Genomic DNA, 19,389 nt, shown 5'->3' with positions numbered 1-19,389 from the left:
TTGAAGTGGATACTCTAAAATGCTCAAGACAAGTGTGAGTGCTATGGATGGCCTTCTCGTAGGGAGACGGGGATGAATCCATAGTAGTGTATTGTGTGGTGATTAGTGGACTCGTGTGCGCCATATCACCTCAAAGAAGTTCTGGTAGTCGTAGAACAGGATAGCCACAGAGTCAAAGCTGGCTTGCTGCAACTAAACCCCACATTACCTTCTTGATACAAATGCATGTATGATAGGATCTGATGTAAGTCTTGCTGAGTACCTTTGTACTCATGTTGCTTTATTTATGTTTTTGCAGCGGAGACTTCGGTCTTACTAGTGTTCTCGTGGACTTCGACAAGTAGCTTGTACCTCAGCTACGATCTTGATCGGATGTTGTAGATAGTCAGGCTCTTCAGCCTTTTTCATTTGTAGATGTCTGTACCCAGACATGTAATGCTTCCGCTTGTTGCTTGTATGCTCTGTATGATGGGTCATGTGACCCCTGTTTGCAATAAATGCTATGATGGCTCTTTGAGCCTTATCTATATGAGTTGTTGAGTTATGCTGTGATGCCATGTTGTACAACACATACTTGCATGTTATGCGTACGTGTAATGTGTATTGCTATGTGTGGGATCTGACTATCTAGTTGTTTATCCTTAGTAGCCTCTCTTACCGGGAAATGTCTCCTAGTGCTTTCACTGAGCCATGGTAGCGTGCTACTGCTCCGGAACACTTAGGCTGGCCGGCATGTGTCCTTCTTCGTTCCTGTGTCTGTCCCTTCAGGGAAATGTCACGCGATGAATACCGGAGTCCTGTTAGCCCACTACAGCCCGATTCACCGGAGTCCTGTTAGCCCAGTGCTATAGCCTGGATTCACTCGCTGATGACCGACACGTTCGATGCTGGGTCATGGATGCCTGTCCCTGTAAGTTTGTGCCACTTTGGGTTTACGACTAGCCATGTCAGCCCGGGTTCTTTGTCATATGGATGCTAGCGACACTATCATATACGTGTGCTAAAAGGCGCAAAGAGTCCCGAGCATGGTAAGGAGACACCAGTGGGAATACCGTGCGTGAGGCCGCAAAGTGATATGAGGTGTTACATGCTAGATCGTTGTGGCATAGAATCGGGGTCCTGACAGCTTTGGTATCAGAGCCAGGTTGCCTGTAGGATTACCAAGCCAAACTGGTCGAAGTTGAGTCTAGAAATTCTTTAGTTATGTAAGGGAATTAATTGTGGGAAGGAACGTAAGGCTCTTTTACTCCTTTTACCTCATGGCCTTCTGATCTGAGTCATACTATCTTTCCTACGGGGTTAAGGAACTAGGCTTCTCTTCCGTTTATTAGGATCACGTATTACTACTCCGTAGTCCCATAGGATTGGTTGATCAGAGTCATACCCCAGTTTTTGAGTACTTCCGGTGTAGCCTGTTTAGTACTATCCCAGAACCTTGAGTGGGGTTGTTGAGTTGTTGTACTACCCCATTTTGGCAGGATGTCTCATTCTGAGCATTTTACTGCCGTTATGCTGCCGGAATTGCCCTAGGAGTTCGAGAGTTACTAATTTCCTTGTCCTACATTCTGTAGCCTATAGTTGATGCTGATCCATCCTTGGTTTCGTTTCTCAGGATGTCATCAAGTTCTATTGTTCGTAGCCAGAACCACGGAGATGGTAGGGACGAGGATCCTCCCAACCCGCCTTTGTTGACAGAGTTCATGTTAGAGATGGAGAGGAACAAGCGTAAGTCTAACCGCTTGTTGGCACGTATCAAGGAGAACACCGCCCATCAGTTCAAAGGGTCTGCAACCATTCATGACTTCATCCGCTTGCACCCACCTACCTTTCATCATTCCATTGAGCCACTCAATGCAGATGACTGGCTCCGTAGCATCACTCATAAGCTGCGTTCCGCGAACGTAGCTGAAGATGACAAGGTCACCTATGCCACATACCACCTGGAAGGTCCTGCTAGTCTTTGGTGGCAGAACTATGAGGCTATGCTTCCAGCTGGCCAGATTCCTACCTGGAGAGATTTCACTGAGGCTTTTCGCGAGCATCACATTCCTGAAGCCCTCATTGATTGCAAGAGAGAAGAGTTCTGTAGTCTCACCTAGAGTAAGATGGCTGTTGATGCTTACAGTAGAGAGTTTGAGAACCTCGCCCGCTATGCCACAGAAGAGGTGTCCACGGACGCCAAGAAGCAGGCTAGGTTCCGGAAGGGTCTCAACCCCAAGTTGCATCATGATCTCCACCTGCATCATTGTGATACATTCCAGGCTCTTGTGAACAAGGCCATTAATGCAGAGACAGCTCAAGTCACTTACGAGGAGTCCCGTAAGCACACCCGTGATTTGGGATCTTCCTCCGGTTTTGGTTCTCAGAAGCATCGAATTTGGATTCCAAACTCCGCTCTTCCTTCCAGATATGCACCGAGACCATCCTATGTGGTGCCGCCCCGGCTCAGTCATATGCTCCACCCAGGCCTACTGGTAGACCGCTTGTCAGTGCGGGTCCACATCCAACCTCAAGGACTTGCTTCACATGCGGGAAGCCAGGACACTATGCACGCGACTGCTCTCAGACTAGTTGTGTTCCACCCCAGCCCGAGAAGTTTGTTGGCCATGGTAAGCCATCGCGCAAGATGATCAGTGTCAAGTCAGCTCACACTAAATGTGGACATGTGCATCACGTCTCAGCTAAAGACGCTCATGATGATCCTGATTTCATTCTTGGTACACTCCTTGTCAATTGTCATCCAGCATCGGTTCTATTCGATACTGGAGCATCTCATTCTTTCATTTCTGAAGGCTATGCTCGTTTGCACGACATGTCATTTTGTGATATGCCAACTCCGCTTGAAATTCAAACCCCAGGGTCTAGATGGCAAACCACCAGAATCAGCTATGGTAATGAAATCCTTGTTGATAGACTTGTATTTCTTGCATCACTTGTAGCCCTCAAGTCCTCAAATATTAACATCATCTTGGGTATGGACTGGATGACAGCTCATCATGCCAAGATTGATTGTTACACCAGATCTGTTCAGCTTACACACCCATCTGGCAAGATAGTCACTGTCTCCACCAGAGTTGCAAAGCGCCAACTCTATTCTCTTAATGCCAGCCCTCTCCCTGACCTTGAAGATATCCCGGTAGTCCGTGACTTTCCGGATGTCTTTCCAGAGGAACTGCCAGGTGTTCCACCTGACAGAGATGTAGAGTTCGTCATAGATCTTATTCCCAGGAACTGCTCCAATCTCTAGGAGACCTTACAAGATGGCACCCTTAGAACTAGCCGAGCTTAAGAAACAACTTGATGAGTCCTTGCAAAAGGGTTTCATCCGTCCTAGTTCTTCTCCTTGGGCTTGCCCCGTCCTCTTCGTCAAGAAGAAGGATGGTACGGACCGGATGGTTGTAGATTATCGTCCCGTTAATTTGGTCACGATAAAGAACAAGTATCCGCTCCCCAGGATCAACGACCTGTATGATCAGCTCGCTGGATCCTCAGTCTTCTCCAAGATGGATTTGAGGTTAGGCTACCACCAAATCAAGATCAGAAATGGGGACATTCCCTAAGACAGCCTTTGTCACTCGTTATGGCCAGTACGAGTACACCGTCATGTCCTTCGGCCTAACCAACGCCCCAGCCACTTTCTCCCGCTTGATGAACTCGATCTTCATGGAGTACTTAGATAAGTTCGTCGTGGTTTACCTCGATGATATTCTTATTTACTCGAAGAACGAGGAAGAGCATGCCGAACATCTTAGACTTGTGTTAGAAAAACTCAGAGAGCACCGCCTTTATGCCAAGTTCTCCAAGTGCGAATTTTGGTTGCCAGAAGTGACCTACCTAGGCCACGTAATCTCTGGTAAGGGCATTGCTGTCAATCCCGAGAGAGTTAAGGCCGTTCTCGATTGGACTCCACCTGAAACCGTTAAACAAGTTAGGAGTTTCCTTGGTCTAGCCAGCTATTGTCGCCGCTTTGTTGAAAACTTCTCCAAAGTAGCCAAACCTCTCACGGAACTTCTCAAGAAGGATAAAAAGTTTGAGTGGTCCCCACAGTGTGAGTACAGTTTTCAGGAACTGAAAAGACGCCTGACTTCTGCTCCCATACTTGTGCCATCGGATTTCACAAAGGACTTTGTTATCTACTGCGACGCCTCACGACAGGGACTAGGTTGCATTCTTATGCAGGATCGTCATGTGATTGCCTATGCATCTTGACAGTTGCATCCACATGAGGAGAATTATCCTACACATGACCTAGAGCTTGCAGCCGTAGTCTATGCACTCAAGACCTGGCGACATTACCTTCTTGGTAAACGTTGCGAGATTTACACTGATCACCAGAGCCTCAAGTATATCTTCACCCAACCAGATTTGAACCTTAGGCAAAGACGTTGGTTGGAGGTGATCTCAGATTATGATCTAGGGATTACTTACACTCCAGGCAAAGCCAATGTCATGGCCGATGCGCTAAGTCGTAAATCCTATTGCAACAATCTCATGTTGCAGCAGGGTCAACCACTTCTCCATGAGGAATTCTGTAAACTTAATCTTCACATTGCTCCTCACGGATTCCTTTCTACCTTAATGGTGAAACCTACTCTTGAGGATCAGATCATAACTAGCCAGCAATATGATACGGGTATTTCTCGAATCAATGATAATGTTAAGAAGGGAGCTGCTGGTAGCTTCTTTGTTGATGATCGAGGTGTTGTTTTCTTCAAGAACCATTTGGTGGTTCCCAAGAAGCAACATCTTCGGCAACTGATTCTTAAGGAGGCACATGAATCTCCTCTCACGATTCATCCTGGTAGTACTAAGATGTATCAGGACCTACGCCAGAGGTTCTGGTGGACTAGGATGAAGAGAGAAATCGCTCAGTTCATTGCCAACTGTGACGTTTGTCATCGCGTTAAGGCAGAGCATCAGAGGCCTGCTGGCACCCTTCAGCCTTTAGCTATTCCTGAATGGAAATGGGATAAAGTTGGTATGGACTTCATCACCGGCTTTCCCAGGACCAAGAGAGGGAATAATGCTATCTTCATAGTCATTGATCGTCTCTCCAAAGTGGCGCACTTCCTACCTGTTCGAGAGAGTATCACCGCTAGTCAGCTCGCTGACTTATATATTTCTCGAATAGTGTCACTTCATGGTGTTCCACTAGAGATCAATTCAGACCGTGGCAGTCTTTTCACTTCTCATTTCTGGGAGAGTTTCCAATCTGCCATGGGAACCCATCTTTCCTTCAGTACCGCTTTCCACCCTCAGTCGAGTGGTCAGGTGGAAAGGGTCAACCAAATTCTCGAAGACATGCTTAGAGCTTGCGTTATCTCATTCGGTATGGATTGGGAGAAATGTCTTCCTTTCGCCGAGTTTGCTTATAACAATAGCTATCAATCCAGTCTCAAGAAAGCTCCTTTTGAGATTCTCTATGGACGAAGATGTCGAACACCTTTGAACTGGTCAGAAACCGGTGAAAGACAATTCTTTGGACCGGACATGATCCAGGAGGCAGAAGAGCAAGTTCGCATCATTCGTGAGAACTTGAAAACAGCCCAGTCTCGTCAAAAGAGTCAGTATGATCGTCATCATAAGGATATGACTTATGAAATTGGCGACAAAGCTTACCTTCGGGTTACTCCTTTGAAGGGTACCCATCGTTTCGGTATCAAGGGCAAGTTGGCTCCTCGTTACATTGGTCCTTTTCGCATTCTCGCTAAACGAGGAGAGGTTGCCTACCAGTTGGAACTACCCCCACATCTTTCTCGAGTTCATGATGTCTTCCACGTCTCTCAACTCAGGCGTTGCTTCTCGGATCCTATCCGCGGAGTGGACCACGAAACGCTTGATCTCCAAGATAACCTCACATACCGAGAGTACCCGGTTCGCATTCTTGATCAAGCAGAGCGTGTCACTCGACGTCAGAACATCAAGTTTCTCAAGGTTCAGTGGTCTCATCATTCCGAGAGAGAAGCTACTTGGGAGCGAGAAGATCGTCTTCGACTGGAGTACCCCACTTTCTTTCCGTCGACCCCTGAATCTCGGGACGAGATTCTTTCAAGTGGGGGCGAGTTGTCACATCCCTAGTTCTGGTATGACCTAGACTAGCTAGTCATGTGTGCATCATGTTTAAATTCCATTTAAATTTGAAATGGGGATTTGTGAAACCCTCAGAATCATTTCTGGAAATGACCCAAATAAAAATTGCTCCAAAAAGGTCCAAGAAAATGCTCATGTTGCTCTCTGAAAATATTGGACAGAGATAAAAATCAAACCAATATTTTTAAGAGCTCATAAGTATTTATTTTGTGCTTTTGGAATTAATGCAGTAATTATTTGCTTTGGATATATATTGTTCTATATATACAATATTGTCCAAAAATTATGCCAGTTGTTGAGGAGCTCTGGAATAATGCCACTAGCCCCTACAAAAATTGGCATAAATGAATAAAATGGTTTAGTATTTTATTAAACCAAACAAATGTTAGAAAAATAGAAAGAGAAACAAATGGGAAAAACTTACCTGGCGCTTACCTCCCTGTGCAGCCGGGCACTGTGCAGCCCAGCAACACAACAGGCCGGCCCAGCCGACTGGCACTGCCAGTCGTCGTCTCCACCGCGCCAGGAGGACGCCGAGCATGTGCTGACCGCACGCGGCCACGCGCCCGGCCACCTCCTGCCTCCCTGCTTGCTTCGTGACTCCCTGCAGCGTTGCCACGCAACCCCCCCCCCCCCCCGGCCCCCTCGCTCTCAGCCGTACTCATCCCCTCCCATTTTTCTCTCTCGCAAGCACCACCGAACGCGCCCGTCGCCGCCGCTCGCTGTTGTCGCGCCCACCGCCACGACCTCGCCTCTCCGACGAGTCCACGAGCATCTCCGCGACTCCCTCATCCTCTCCACCGAGTCAAGCATCGCCGGACGCCCTGTGGAGCCATTGCCGTCGCCTTCATCACCTCCGGCCGCCGTGGATCTTCGTCGCCGCTCGCCGCCGTCAGCACCTCCCCCGAGCTCGCCGTCGTCTCTTCTGGTCCCCTGTGAGCCCCCTCACGTTGGTTCCCCCTCCTCTCCTGCCTCCCCATGCTCTATAGCCCGCAGCCGCTCGAGCCCGAGCTCCGGCCGCCGCCGCGAGCTTCGCTCCGGCGAGCTCCGCTGCCCCCGCAGCCTCCCGTCTACTCCCCTGGATGCGTACGAGCCTGGGCTACGCCCCGGTGCCCTTAGCCACCGCCCCCGTGGCCTGTAACGCGGACGCTGCCGCATCCTGAGGTCGCCGACGACGACCTCGCCGGCCTGACATGCAGGCCCTGTCGGCCAGGTGATTAGCTTAGCGCTAATCACCATTTAAGCTAACTCTGACACTAACAGTGGGCCCCTACGCCCTAATCTTTTAATTAGATTAGTAAAACCCCCTTGTTTAACACTGTGTCACTGACGTGTGGACCCCACACGTCAGGTTTGACCTGGTCAGCACCGTTGACCTGCTGACACTGGCATGACGTCATGGTGACGCAGTTATCCATTTTCTGGATTTAAATTAAATCAGGAAATTCCAGAAAATGATTCAAACTTCAAAAAATCATAGAAATTCAACCGTAGCTCAGATTGAAATAATTTATATATGAAAAATTATCAGAAAAATGCAATCTTTCCATCTGTACTAGTTTCATGCATGACAAACCAACTTATACCTACTGTATAAGTGAAACACTAAAAGGGCATTTATAAAGAGCTTACTTGGAGTTGCATTTGAATCCTTGATTCAAATGGACTTCATCCAAATATAATGCTAGCTGCATTAGCACAAACAACATCACATCTTCATGCCATGTTCATGCATCATATTGTTGCATATGCTTGTGTATTGATTGCCGACACCGTTCCTTCTCGATAGGTCCTGCTCCGGAGAGTGTTCCAGAGTACCTGTCTGAGGAGCAGTGCCCCCTTGTTGATCTACCAGGCAAGCAAACCCCCTTGTTCATTCCGATACAATCCTACTCTCTCGCTCCTGCTCTCAGTTATTGCATTAGGACAACAACGATTCATCTGCTACTTTGTGCTGCGGTAGTTGAACCCATTCCTCTGCATGACCTGTCATTGCCACAGTAAATAGTTGAAACCCACTAGCATGTGTAGGAGTTGATTGAGCCATGTTGTGTTCCTACCATGCTATGCCTGCTATTGCTTAGAGTGTGTCAGGTCTGATTCATTGGGAATGAATTGGAGTGTTATGCTATGTTCTGATGCTGAGAGTGAAGTGTGTGAACACGATTTGGTAAAGGTAGCGGTGAGAGGCCATGTAGGAGTACATGGTGGGTTGTCTCACTGGAACCGTCCTTAAGCACTGAGTTCTATGTATGTTGTCCAATGACTCGATACTACCACACATTGGGTTCCGGTAACTCGACCCCTCTCGACTTATTAACCAACTTGATCTCTGTCCAGGAGTCGCAACTAGTTTCTGGTGTTTGTAGGTAGTGCTATTTTTCTACCAAGTGGCACCCGGCAGGGTGGGCTTGGGACAGACTAGGCACACGTGGCCTGGTGTACCGAGTGGCACCCGGATGGTGGGCTCGGGAACCCTGCACACATCGTTTGGGGCCGTGAGCGACACCCCGGCCGGATCTCCTTGCGGATGGAACCCGAATAGGCGATAAACCTGGACTAGAGTCTTGTGTGGTTAGTCAGGTCGTGGCCGACACCCTCGCCAGGCTTCCGCTTGAAGGTTGCCGAGATACATGACGTGTACATGGCGGTAAGTGGCGAGAGCGTGTGTGAAGAAGTACACCCCTGCAGGGTTAACATGATCTATTCGAATAGCCGGGTCCGCGGTTATGGACTTCTTGGATGCTTACATGGTACATAGACAACTTGAAGTGGATACTCTAAAATGCTCAAGACAAGTGTGAGTGCTATGGATGGCCTTCTCGTAGGGAGACGGGGATGAATCCATAGTAGTGTATTGTGTGGTGATTAGTGGACTCGTGTGCGCCATATCACCTCAAAGAAGTTCTGGTAGTCGTAGAACAGGATAGCCACAGAGTCAAAGCTGGCTTGCTGCAACTAAACCCCACATTACCTCTTGATACAAATGCATGTATGATAGGATCTGATGTAAGTCTTGCTGAGTACCTTTGTACTCATGTTGCTTTATTTATGTTTTTGCAGCGGAGACTTCGGTCTTACTAGTGTTCTCGTGGACTTCGACAAGTAGCTTGTACCTCAGCTACGATCTTGATCGGATGTTGTAGATAGTCAGGCTCTTCAGCCTTTTTCATTTGTAGATGTCTGTACTCAGACATGTAATGCTTCCGCTTGTTGCTTGTATGCTCTGTATGATGGGTCTGTGACCCCTGTTTGCAATAAATGCTATGATGGCTCTTTGAGCCTTATCTATATGAGTTGTTGAGTTATGCTGTGATGCCATGTTGTACAGCACATACTTGCATGTTATGCGTACGTGTAATGTGTATTGCTATGTGTGGGATCTGACTATCTAGTTGTTTATCCTTAGTAGCCTCTCTTACCGGGAAATGTCTCCTAGTGCTTCCACTGAGCCATGGTAGCTGCTACTGCTCCGGAACACTTAGGCTGGCCGGCATGTGTCCTTCTTCGTTCCTGTGTCTGTCCCTTCGGGGAAATGTCACGCGATGAATACCGGAGTCCTATTAGCCCGCTACAGCCCGATTCACCAGAGTCCTGTTAGCCCAGTGCTACAGCCTGGATTCACTCGCTAATGATCGACACGTTCAATGCTGGGTCATGGATGCCTGTCCCTGTAAGTTTGTGCCACTTTGGGTTTACGACTAGCCATGTCAGCCCGGGTTCTTTGTCATATGGATGCTAGCGAAACTATCATATACGTGTGCCAAAAGGCGCAAACGGTCCCGGGCATGGTAAGGCGACACCCGTGGGAATACCGTGCGTGAGGCCGCAAAGTGATATGAGGTGTTACATGCTAGATCGGTGTGGCACAGAATCGGGGTCCTGACACATTTCCACATATATCCTAAACCTAAAAGCCGAACTCGGCCCCACCAATTTGATCCATCCGGCGCCACCACGTTCATTTGACATAGCCACTTCCACAAACCCTAATCACTTCGGTCTCACCAAGATGGGCTTGCAAACTCCCTGTTGCCTATTGCAATAATTTTGGTCTCACCGAGTTCTGCAATCAGTCTCACCGATATTGCTTGACCAACTCTCTGTTTTGCTTATTACCAAAATCGGTCTCACCGTGTTTGCGTAATTGTCAAACCGAGAAGAGGTTTTGCCCTAACCCTAGCACGTCGGTCCCACCGAGTTGATCTTGTCGGTCCCATCGAAAATCCTAACATTCATATTTTGACCTGAATTGGTCTGACCGAGTTTCATGGTTCGGTCCCGCCGAGTTTGGGAATCTGTGTGTAGCGGTTAGATTTTGTGTGGAGGCTATATATACCCCTCCACCCACTTTTCATTCGTGGAGAGAGCCATCATAACATACCTACACTTCCACTACTCATTTTCTGAGAGAGAACCACCTACTCATGTGTTGAGACCAAGATATTCCAATCCAACCATATGAATGTTGATCTCTAGCCTTCCCCAAGTTGCTTTCCACTCAAATCATCTTTCCACCATAGCCAAATCTATCAGAGAGAGTTGAGTGTTCGGGAGACTATCATTTGAGGCAAAAGAGCAAGGAGTCCATCATCAACACACCATCTATTACCTTTTGGAGAGTGGTGTCTCCTAGATTGGTTAGGTGTCACTTGGGAGCCTCCATCAAGATTGTGGAGTTGAACCAAGAAGTTTGTAAGGGCAAGGAGATCGCCTACTTCGTTAAGATCTACGTAAGTGAGGCAAGTCCTTCGTGGGTGATGGCCATGGTGGGATAGACAAGGTTGCTTCTTCGTGGACCCTTCGTGGGTGGAGCCCTCCATGGACTCGCGCAACTGTTACCTTTCGTGGGTTGGAGTATCCATCAACGTGGATGTACGATAGCACCACCTATCAGAACCACGCCAAAAATATGTGTGTCTCCAATTGTGTTTTCACACTCGAATCCCATCCCTTTACTTTCTTGCAAGTTGCATGCTTTACTTTCCGCTGCTCATATACTCTTTGCGTGCTTGCTTGAAGTGTATTGTGTATGGTTGAAATTGTGATAATATCCAACCTCAACTTGAAAAACCTAAAACTGCCAACTTTACTCGTTAAGGGTCTAATCACCCCCCCTCTCTAGACACCTCTTGTCGATCCTTTCAATTAGTCTCAGAGCATTTGTCCCCATTGCTTTGTTTAATCACCATTTAAGGAAGATGGATGAGTCTACGTTGGGGAGTTTAGACGTAGAGTGCCTATGCTTGATGGAGAGTTCTTTAGTGAGTGGAAAAATGAGATGCTTGGAATCTTTCATGAATATCACTTGAACAAGTACATTACTACTCCTTGTGAACCCCTTGTTGATCCCTTGCATCCTACCCCTGATGAGTCTCTTGACATGATTCACAACCTTAGAACTATCAATCCTATCATTAGAGGTTTTCCTAGAAAATTTGATTGGACGCTTGCCAACACTTGATTGTGCTTATACTATATGGAAATTTATTGAGGAACGATTTCCGAACTATTCCTTGAAAAACTTAGATGAGATTCTTCACAAGGCTATTGCTTTGAATAAGATGAATCCCAATGATGCTAACTTTGGAGATTGTTTATTTTAGCTTACCAATCTTATGCGTGCCAAAGGAGATTGCAGAATTATTAGCGATATCATTTCCGAAGCTATTAGAGTTCATAGAGATGAACATTGTCAAAATGATATATCTAATGAATTACTCTCTCTAGGAAATGATCATTTGCAAGACGATGTTGAACATGGATAGTATGATGAGGATGATGACAATGACTTTGATCTTGAAGAGTCTATGAGACACTTTGGTCTTATGGCTAACCTTCGCGGCTACATGGCTGGAGGAAAGGAGTGGGTCTTGATAGTCGATGTACTGATCACATGACTGGGGATAAAGATATGTTTCGTGAGCTTGCTAAAAATGACGTCCCTTGAAAGTATGTCACTTTTGGTGATAACTCAAAGGGTAAGGTGGTTGGCGTTAATGAGGTGGCCATCTCACATGACAGCTCTATACAAAATGTTATGTCGTTGAATCTCTTGGCTATAATCTACTTTCTGTATCTAGACTAGCTGAATTTGGATTCAATGTCCTATTTACTAAAGTAGATTGCCAAGTGTTTCAAAGAGATAATCATAAAATGTTCTTTACCGGCAAACATAGAGGTGATCTATACATTGTTGATTTCACTAAAAAAGCTCAACCTAGAACTGGCTTAATTGCTAAATATTCCAAAGGCTGGTTGTGGCATAGACGGTTAGGCCATGTGGGCATGCGAAATCTTGACAAGCTTATTAAAGGTGATCATATCCTTGGTGTTAAAGATGTTATATTTGACAAGGATAGACTTTGTAGCGCTTGCCAAGCAGGAAACCAAGTTGGAGGAAGTCATCCCATGAAAACATCATGACCATGAGGAGACCGCTCGAGGTACTTCACCTGGATCTTTTTGGTCCCAATGCCTACAAGATTCTTGGTGGTAACTCATTTGGCTTGGTCATTGTTGATGATTTTTCTAGATTTACGTGGGTGTTCTTTATCGATGATAAATTGCGGGTCCAAAAGATCTTCAAAAACTTCGCTAGGAAGGCCCAAAACCAATTTGAAGTGAAGATCAAGAAGATTCACAGCGACAACGGAACGGAGTTCAAAAACGCCAATGTTGACACCTTTCTTGACGAAGAAGGGATTTCACATGAGTTCTCGGCTACGTACACACCTCAACAAAATGGAGTTGTTGAGAGGAAGAATCGGACGCTCATCGAAATGGTGAGAATGATGCTTGATGAGTACAAGATGCCAAAACACTTTTGGGCGGAAGCGGTTGAGACAGCTTGTCATGCAACAAATCGTTTATATCTTCACAAGCTACTCGGCAAGACGGCATACGAGCTTCTCACCAGCAACAAACCCCAAGTTGGATACTTTCGGGTATTTGGCTCCAAGTGTTACATTCTTGATAAGCATCGTCGTTCGAAATTTGCTCCTAAGTCTCATGAAGGTTTCCTACTAGGTTATGGCTCAAACTCTCACACTTACCGTGTCTACAACAATTTCACCCGAAAGGTTGAAGAGACGGTAGATGTGAAGTTCGATGAATCTAACGGCTCGCAAGTAGAGCAATTGTCAATTGATGTAGGTGACAAAGTTGATAGAAATTCCACTTCGGGTACTTGTCATTTTCTTGGTAAATCTCTTGTGTCTTGGTCCTCCAAGAAACAAAACTCGGTATCCTTATCCACCACCGAAGCGGAATATATTGCCGCCGGTTCATGTTGTGCTCAATTACTTTGGATGACCAAACTCTTAAAGATTATGGGATATATGTGAAACATGTTCCGTTGCTTTGTGACAATGAGAGTTCCATTAAGATTGCTCACAATCCCATGCAACATTCTCGAACTAAGCATATTGAAGGTCTTCATCATTTCATTCAAGATCATGTTGCCAAGGGGGATATCAATCTTAAGCATGTTCGTACAGATAAGCAATTGGCAGATATATTTACCAAACAACTTGATGAGAAAGTGTTTTGCAGGTTGAGAGGAGAATTGAACATCATCGATGCCTCAAATTTGGAGTAGAAACTCCATGTGGATGCATGCAAGGCATGAGCCTTTATATGACTAATTCTTGACACTTCTCTTATGATGATGATCATATGTCATGGATACACTTGTACCCTTGCATGCTATCTAACCCTTGTAGGTATTTGGATGAGCCCAACTCCATGAGATTGCAACTCAAGAACACTCTAAACAATCTCTACATATCCAAGTCTCTACAATATGGTGGTTGAAGACAAGGAAGCACAACATCCGTTCAATATATCCTTTGACAATTTATCTTATATCAACTTTCATGATTGTCACTTTGGATACACAAGTGCTCTTCCTTGCAAGACTAACCCATGTAGGAAGATGAACATCAACTAAAAATGGTGCTCCCAACCCTTGATGGACTACATCAACTTGAGTACCCTACATAAGTTCAACTACATGATCAATATCATCACCACCACCAAGGTATGTCATTCCATCTTAGAGAAGCTTTACCCCAAGACATGGGTCAAAGCAGCTCAACAAGATGAGAATACATCAAAATGCCTAAATGAAAAATGGCAACCCCATTTTGAGCTTAAACGATGAGTATGACCTATGATCAAGTGACTTCACTTGACTCCTAAGTCAACATACTCTAATATAGGTGACTTTGTTGCCGACCATCTCTAGATGAAGTTCTCTGTTGTTTCTCTATGCTCATGCATTAGATTCTTGTTTGCTTTTTCCCCTTTCAAAAAAAATCATCTAGAATTTCTTTTCTTTTCTTTCTTGGTTATTTTCTGCATTTCCTGCATCCAATTCATTGCAAATCCTTCAGCTAATTCCTTGCATATCCTTGTGAGATCTTTATTGCCTAAGTGAGCAGAGGTGACAAGTATTTACTCTCTGGATTGAACTCGGTCACACCGGATTGATTTCTTCGGCTGAACCGAACCATCTCGGTGCCACCGACAAAAATAACTCGGTGCTATAGATTTCGCCACTGAGATAAAAACTATGTCACTTGCATCCTGCAAATTTGTTCCAGCTCCACTCAATGACACTTGTCCTCTACCAGCATCCAATATTTCATGTTTCTTTGTAATGTGGCTCAAGGACCAAACCTTCTTGACTCATGCTCCAGAAGTCCCTTCTTGGAAATTGATGTCAAAGGGGGAGAGAGAGAGCACATCAAAGCTTATTACATAGGAGATAGAGCACATCATCAAAGCCTCTCCTGATGCTTCTTAGTTTAAGAGGAGAGTTGTCTCATGTCTTCAAGAAGGGAAAGACATGATAGTACTTACTGTGGTTACTCCTTTTTGAGTCTTGTCTGCTTTGATTTTCTATTACCCTATCTTCTCCCATTATCCATTGTCAGATTCAGGGGGAGTAAGACATCTAAAGGGAAGAAAATCTATAGAACTCATTGTATATCTTCATGTTTGGGGACATGTCTATAACCAACTAGAGTACTCAGTACTCACTCTCTACATGTCATCCCAGTCTTGGTATTCCTGTGATCTTCTGCTCTTGCTCTGTCTAGTAGATGATCTTGTGTTATCTAACCTTGTTTACTCAGGTTCATCTCTTCCAAAGCTAGTTCAAGACCACAAGGTAAGTATATGCATCACACTCATGTGCGTGAGAATCTCTTGATGATGTCATATTGTTTGCAAGAGAGATTCATAAACATGAAGGTATATCTCATGCATCTACACACATTTGCTCTGATGCACACATTTTTTGCTCTGATGCATATAGCCAAGACACATGTAACTCATTGCTTGCTCTATCATGCTTATGCATTCTCATGCTTGCATGCTCCATATTCACAGGTTTTCATACATATAGGGGGAGCTAATGAAAGTTACATGTCTTTCCAAAGCTTTACTTGATATCTCTTTATATCCTTATCTAAAGCTTTGATGTATGTTTTCATCAATTACCAAAAAGGGGGAGATTGAAAGCACAAGTGCTCCCTGGGTGATTTTGGTAACTAATGTCAACATATCTCTTATTGGACTAATACTTTCATCTAGTACATTTCAGATAAGTTCAACACTGGAGTGGCATGGACAAGAGGATGTGGAACCCCTTCAAGATGCTCAGGACAAACATTAGCAAAAGCTCAAGACTCTACATTTTCATTTTAGTGGTCCAAGATCACATTAAGTCCATAGGAAAGCCAATACTATTAAAAGGGGATGAGGTGTTGCTTAATGGCTTACTTGCTCAAAGTGCTTAATGATATGGTCCAAAGCCCTCAACCACTTTCCCATTTCCACATATGTCCTAAACCTAAAAGCCGAACTCAGCCCCATTGATTTGATCCATCCGGCGCCACCGAGTTCATTTGACATAACCCTGCCACCGACCCTAATCACTTCGGTCTCACCGATGGGATCTCGGTCTCACCGAGATGGGCTTGCAAACTCTCTGTTGCATGTTGCAATAATTTCGGTATCACCGAGTTCTGCAATCGGTCTCACCGAGATTGCTTGACCAACTCTCTATTTTGCTTATTACCAAAATCGGTCTCACCGAGTTTGCGTGATCGGTCAAACCAAGATGAGGTTTTACCCTAACCCTAGCACGTCGGTCCCACCGAGTTGATCTTGTCGGTCCCACCGAAAATCCTAACGTTCATATTTTGACCTGAATCGGTCTGACCGAGTTTTATGGTTCGGTCCCACCGAGTTTGGGAATCTGTGTGTAATGGTTAGATTTTGTGTTGAGGCTATATATACCCCTCCACCACTCTTCATTCATGAAGAGAGCCATCAGAACATACCTACACTTCTACTACTCATTTTCTGAGAGAGAACCACCTACTCATGTGTTGAGACCAAGATATTCCAATCCAACCATATGAATCTTGATCTCTAGCCTTCCCCAAGTTTCTTTCCACTCAAATCATCTTTCCACCATAGCCAAATCTGTGAGAGAGAGTTGAGTATTGAGGAGACTATCATTTGAAGCACAAGAGCAAGGAGTTCATCATCAACACACCATCTATTACCCTTTGGAGAGTGGTGTCTCCTAGATTGGTTAGGTGTCGCTTGGGAGCCTCCGTCAAGATTGTGGAGTTGAACCAAGAAGTTCGTAAGGGCAAGGAGATCGCCTACTTCGTGAAGATCTACCCAAGTGAGGCAAGTCGTTCGTGGGCGATGGCCATGAAAGGATAGACAAGGTTGCTTCTTCATGGACCCTTCATGGGTGGAGCCCTCCGTGGACTCGCGCAGCCGTTACCCTTCGTGGGTTCAAGTCTCCATCAACGTGGATGTACGATAGCACCACCTATCGGAACCAGGCCAAAAATCTTCGTGTCTCCAATTGTGTTTGCACACTCCAATCCCATCCCTTTACCTTCTTGCAAGTTGCATGCTTTACTTTTCGCTGCTCATATACTCTTTGCATGCTTGCTTGAATTGTATTGTGTATGGTTGAAATTGTGGTAATTTCCAGCCTCAACTTGAAAAACCTAAAACTGCCAACTTTACTCGTTGAGGGTCTAATCACCCCCCCCCTCTAGACACCTCTTCTCGATCCTTTCAAACTCCCACTTAGATCAACATCCCTCAAGTTTTCTAAGTGCTACGTGATCCAAATCAACTAACCCATGTCCAATCATCACGTGGGATGAGGTGGTCATCAATGGTGAACATCTTCATGTTGATCATATCTACTATATGACTCATGGTGACATTTGGGTCCTCCGTTTTCCTAGGCCATGTCTGTACATGCTAGGCTCGTGAACCCAAGTATTATGCATGTGTAAAACTGGCTTACACCCGTTGTGTGTGAACAAAGAGTCTATCACAGCTGATCGTCACGAGGTGCTTCGAAACAATGAATTTTTGCAACGGTGCATACTTAGGGAGAAGACCTTTTATACTGAAGTTAAGTGAGGGGATCATCTTATAATGCTATCACCGTCCTAAGCAAAATAAGATGCATAAAAGATAAACATCACATGCAATCAATATGTGACATGATATGGCCATTATCATCTTGTGCTTTTGATCTCCATCTCCAAAGCACCGACATGATCTCCATCATCACCGGCATGACACCATGATCTCCACCATCGTGTCGTCATGTGGTTGTCTCCACCAAATATTGCTTACAGGTATTGTTAACTCATAGCGATAAAGTAAAGAAATTACATGGCGTTTAATGATTAACACGCGGGTCATACAATAAATTAAATACAATCATATGGCTCTTGTCGGTTGCCGTACTCATCGACATGCAAGTCGTGAACTATTACAAAACATGATCATCTCATACATCCACATATATCAAATCACATCTTGGCCATACCACATCACATCACATGCCCTGCAAAAACAAGTTAGACGTCCTCTACTTTGTTGCTGCAATTTTTACATGGCTGCTAGGGCAAACTATAAGAACCGTTCTTATCTAGGAAAAACCACAAGGATGATATAAAAGTTGCCTTTTAACCTTCTACAAGGACCTCCGTTGTCAAATTAGATTCAACTAAGATGGGAGAGACAGACACCCGCCATCACTTTTATGCAATACAAGTTGCATGTTAGTCAATCGAACTGGTCTCTTGTGCGAGGACAAGTAATTAAGGTTGGTCCAAGCCGCTTCATCCCACAATACCGCCGAATCAAACATAACAACATAAGCAATTTGAACATCAACATCCACAATGTCTTTGTGTTCTACTCATGCATAAACTCCACGCATAGACCTAGATCATGGTGCCACTGATGGGGAACGATGCATGAAAATCAAAAATATCCTACGAAACACCCAAGATCTAATTTAGGAGATGCATAGCAACTAGAGGGGAGTGTGTCTACATATCCTTGTAGACCGAATGCGGAAGTATATATAACACGGTTGATTTAGTCCTATTCTTCGTGATCCAATCACGATCCAACCCGATCTAGCGCCAATCAGATGACACTTCCGAGTTTAGCACACATGTATCTCGGTGACGTCTCCTCCTCCTTGATCTAGAAAGCAAAGGGGAGAATCATATGGGGTCACAACCAGCATGATGGTGTGGTGGTGATGGTGGTGGTGGAGTACCAGCAGCGCTCCGGTAAGCGAAACTGGGATGTGGAGATGGAAAGACGGGGAGGAGCTGCACCAAGGGAGCCCCCCTACGCCCCTCCCAACTATATATAGGGGGAGGGGGGTGGCGGCCCTAGGGGGTTGCTTGCCCACCAAGCCTGGCGCGGCACCTCCTACCCCTAGGTTTTGCCCACCCTTGGCGCACGGGCCTGGTGGGGGGCTGGTGCGCCTGGCCCATACACACGAAGGCTCCCCCTACAGCCCATGTGCCTTCGGGGCAGGTGGACCCTCTAAACCCTTTCGGTCCCTCTGGTACATTACTGGCATGCCCCCAAACTTTTCCGGTGCTCAAAATATAACGTCACATATATAAATCTTTACCTTCATACCATTCCGGAGCTCCTCGTGATATTTGGATCTCATCCGAGACTCCGAACAACATTCAGTCACCAATCAATTGTCCCAATACTACTCTAGCGTCATTGAACATCAAGCATGCGACCCTACAGGTTCGAGAATCATGTAGACATGACCGAGACTCCTCTTTGGTCAATAACTAATAGTGGGGCCTGGATGTCCATATTGGTTCCTACATATTCCATGAAGATCTTTGTTGGTTGAACCACGATGTCAAGGATTCAGTTAATCCCATATGCAATTCCCTTTGTCTGGCACTATGTTGCTTG

The sequence above is a fragment of the Triticum aestivum genome, chromosome 6B (assembly GCF_018294505.1).
Source record: "Triticum aestivum cultivar Chinese Spring chromosome 6B, IWGSC CS RefSeq v2.1, whole genome shotgun sequence".
NCBI classification, from domain to species: domain Eukaryota; kingdom Viridiplantae; phylum Streptophyta; class Magnoliopsida; order Poales; family Poaceae; genus Triticum; species Triticum aestivum.
Note: the sequence above shows the minus strand (reverse complement) of the source record.